At 43.0% G+C, this 2,083-nt stretch overlaps 1 pseudogene; it reads left to right on the forward strand.

Moving 5' to 3' along the window:
- Nucleotides 1-468: 468 nt before the first annotated feature.
- On the forward strand, nt 469-586 carry LOC129409042 (5S ribosomal RNA; annotated as a pseudogene).
- The last annotated feature ends 1,497 nt before the right edge of the window (nt 587-2,083 follow it).

Raw genomic sequence — 2,083 nt, forward strand, 5'->3', positions numbered from 1 at the left:
ACTATGCACAAAGCAGGGATCACAAACTAAACAAACGAAACACATTAAAGGGCCCATCTCATGCAAAATCAACTTTTCAGAGCTTTCTACCTTCTAAGAGTGATGTGTGGGCCTTGTATATGTAGCCGAAGTGGTTTTTAGATAGATTTTTTTTTTTAACAAATTGCAGAGTATTTCTGCCACCCTCCCACGTGACGAGTTAAAGCTGCTACAACGATGATGCGGCAGCTACGCCTATGACACGTTTGACATAGCAGAAAGCGTCCCCCTCCCTTCCTGAGATGGGCGGAGGAAGGGCGGCTCACTCAGAGCCTATGTCACGTTTGAAGGCCGGAGCCTGTGCTTTCTCAGGACGGGCGGGAGGATGAGCAATAGTCGGTCTTTCATAGTTATTGGTCTGTGATGCCTCCAAGAAATCAGTAAGATTTCATAACTATTGTGTAATGCATGTTCCAGAAGCCAAATTGTGCTTGTGGCCATACTGGCTTGTCAAAGCCTGATCCCATCAGATCTCAGAAGCTAAGCAAGGCCGGGCCTGGTTAGTACGTGGAAGGGAGGCCGCTGGGAAGATCAGGTGCCACAGTGGGCGCCAGTGGTAATAACTGTCGTTGTGTCTTTAGGCAAGACACTTCACCCACAATGCCTAGTATGAAAGTGATGTGTGCGTGAGTGAGGGACCGATGGCGCCAATTGGCATAGCAGTGAGTCTGCCCCAGGGCAGCTACAATAGTAGCTTAACATCACCAGGTATAGAGTGAATGAATAATGCTGAATAATGCCTGTAAAGCGTCTTTGTGTCAAAAATGTCTGTGAAAAGCACTATATAAATAAAGAATTACTTACTTACTTACAGTACTTGTATATGTGCATAAGATACAATGTGAAAAAAGTTATTTTGCATGAGATGGGTCTTTTAAGAGGGAGGACACCAGGAGAAAATGAGACAAGGACGCAAGAAAGTTAGACTTTGTCACTGTGTTTTTCATTCTAACAGTGCTGTAAAGCTATATGGACCTGCTGGTCAGTGAACGCCCCGTGTGTGCTATACTATAACTATACTATACTATACTATACTATACTATAGCTATAGTATAACTATACAGAAGGGGAGAGTGCATGAGAAACACGCAGAGAAAAGAGAAATGTGTGTGTAAGAGCATCCACTTGAAAAAACATAAATCAGCGCCTGTGACTCCTGGTATGTTTTTGAGGCGGTAACAGTATTAATGCTCACAAGAGTCAGTTTTATGTAATATAGGACCTTTAATACAGTACAGGCTGTGTTTACTCATCTTACTGTCACTTCCTCAGATTTGTTCCTCCTTGACCTGATCTCACTCGTCTCATCACGGCCCATTAAAACGCATGAGTGGCGTCCTAATTGCCGGCTGCCTATTCGCCGGCTGCCTATTGGCCACACTTCTTTAGGAGATTAACCGGAAAATATTGCTCTTGTCTACGGTCTCCACTGAATCTAATGCACTTTTAATTAAAATTTTTCTTACTTCTGATGTGGTCTCATTCTTTGTCCTTCCTCAGCGTCGCCAGTCTGGGCAGGTATCACGTTAAAGCTGCCAAGAAGCTACCAAACAGGTCTAATGATGTACACGAGGAAGGTATCATGTTACCTACATGGAAATAACATCCAGCAGACCGCAGGATTGTGTTAAAATGCCTCCAAGTGGTTTTATTCCATGTAAGCAACTCTTGAGGTCAACATAAGTCCACTGTGTCTTGGCTGCATCTAATTATTAAGTGTTTTACTGTCAAGATAATCAGGAAGTGCATGTGCAAAATTGTCTTTTTAGAGCTTTTACCAAGTTGTAGTTGTTTCCCCTCACCATTTACTCTCTCAAGTTGCATTTGGAGTGATTTGTGCATGTTTAAACCATCTTTAATCACTTATTTTCAAGACGGCATATTGCGATCAGTCACCGTTTTTGCCATCTGTACTTATTTTGTTCTCTCGTTTAATATTCGTTTTGGTACAAATGAAAATCCACTGCTCGCTAGTGTGATGTGCAGCCGTCCACGGGAGCTGCCAACTCTTTGTTGTGACGATGTTTACAGCGTTGTCAACTCC

Source organism: Boleophthalmus pectinirostris, unplaced genomic scaffold (assembly GCF_026225935.1).
Source record: "Boleophthalmus pectinirostris isolate CB_2022bp ecotype Guang Dong unplaced genomic scaffold, ASM2622593v1 HiC_scaffold_1, whole genome shotgun sequence".
NCBI classification, from domain to species: domain Eukaryota; kingdom Metazoa; phylum Chordata; class Actinopteri; order Gobiiformes; family Gobiidae; genus Boleophthalmus; species Boleophthalmus pectinirostris.